The sequence below is a fragment of the Aedes aegypti genome, chromosome 3, assembly GCF_002204515.2.
Source record: "Aedes aegypti strain LVP_AGWG chromosome 3, AaegL5.0 Primary Assembly, whole genome shotgun sequence".
In the NCBI taxonomy this organism is placed as follows: domain Eukaryota; kingdom Metazoa; phylum Arthropoda; class Insecta; order Diptera; family Culicidae; genus Aedes; species Aedes aegypti.
In genome coordinates, this window is record NC_035109.1 from 199688399 (window position 1) to 199690122 (window position 1724).

At 46.8% G+C, this 1724-nt stretch overlaps 1 long non-coding RNA gene across 1 annotated transcript; it reads left to right on the forward strand.

Annotated features, from left to right (window-relative positions):
• The first annotated feature begins 318 nt into the window (after positions 1-318).
• Positions 319-953, forward strand: LOC110679327. The gene is made up of 2 exons (XR_002502395.1): positions 319-360; positions 723-953. It is a non-coding gene; the product is annotated as an uncharacterized LOC110679327 (long non-coding RNA).
• The last annotated feature ends 771 nt before the right edge of the window (positions 954-1724 follow it).

A 1724-nucleotide genomic window follows, 5' to 3' on the forward strand; every position in this document is an offset into this window, starting at 1 on the left:
GATAAAAGCGGCTGCCAACCAGCAGCTCGCTCTCTAATAGTGAACGGAAAAGCCAAGTGGTGACCTGAAAGCCTCCCGTGTGTCGCTAAACCGGATAAAGTTCTTCCGGCAAGATTGTGCATGTTCATCGCGATTTGGTGACCGGTGTGTAGCCAGCCGTGTGAAAGTGAAGAAGTCTCCGGTGTGCCCTGTGCGCGTTTGGCCCGGCTGGCTGTTTGACGACCTATCAGCTGAAGATTGACCCGCCCGATGATTGCGACCGCCATTGAGGACATCAGGAACGAAGCCAACCGTGCGGTGAATAGTGCCGAGACCCACAACGCCTTGATAGACGGTTCAGGCCCCCTAAGAAGCTGTGTGGTAATGTAGCAAGACAATCCCTTTTTCCTTCCAATTTGCCTGTATTTGTAAAATTCAAAATGCGCTCTAATTAAAATGAATCTGATTACCTAATTGAATCTTTTTTTTTAATATTGATAGTGTTCGGGTACGTTATTTATTTTGCAGCAGCTTTTCGGAGCAGCTCAAAAACTGTAATAAAGTTTATTTACATTAGTTTTCAGCTATGACTAAATCTACATTTTACGCCAACTACTCACTCAAATAGTTTTCCTCCTGCCTTACGATATAACTTCCTTCCGGATCCTTTTGCTACTTCCGTTATCTCCTCTTCCTACATATTTAAACATCAATTAATTCATTTTCTCTTATTTTCGTTTCAGGTACTTACAACATCAACCGTACAAAGCAGCGCGATGCTACGGTTACAATTCTTCTTCGACTCTCGTGTGGTACAAGCTGGGTAAGTATATTTTTGCGTTATTTTCTTAACCATAATCTAATTCACTTTTATTTTACTTACAGGTAATCTAGGCGATTATTTTGGCAATAAATTCCATAAATTACACTCCTTGCTTGCTTACACGTATTAATAAACGAAAGAAATATCCAAATCACTCCTCACTTTCTCAAATGCGATCTTTGTTTTTGTTTTTGCAATCTTTTTCTCGCGGTTTGCTTCCGTCCTCCACTCTCGCCAAACTGTCACTTGCGGAGGGTTCGGCTATTATGCCGACAACCGACCACTACTGCCCAGCGGTGTGAACAATCCCCTGCCCGTAACATCCGGTATTTCTTCCGGAAATTCCGGATTTACCTGCCTCTATCTCCAACACCGCTAGATTCACCACGGCTCGCCGATGTACTTTACCGTCCGCCGTCTTGACGTCCGCTTGGCGAATCCTTCCATCAGCTCCTTGGATGACCTCCTGAATCCTTCCTCGCACCCAGTTCTTCCTGTTCTTCCCTTCGACTACGAACACTAGGTCTCCGACTTTCAGGGGCTTCGTGTCCTCGAGCCACTTTGCACGATGATTCAGCGACGGCAAGTATTCCTTCAGCCATCGTTCCCACATCCGGTTGGCCAAATATACCGATCGCTTGTAGACGTCCGTCAAGGATGCAGCCAAATCCACAGCGTCGTCCAGCAGCATGTCCGCACCTGTCACTGTTCCACGGATGAAATGGTTTGGCGTAATCGCTTCTTCGTCCGCCGCTTCTTGTGGAACGTATGTCAACGGCCGCGTGTTGATCATGTCTTCAGCTTCGGCTAGGCTCGTTGACAGAATTTCGTCCGTAAGTTTCCGTCCATCATCAAGCGCTCGAAGCGCCTCTTTGACGGACCGCACCATCCTCTCCCAGACACCACCCATGTGTGGAGTGCC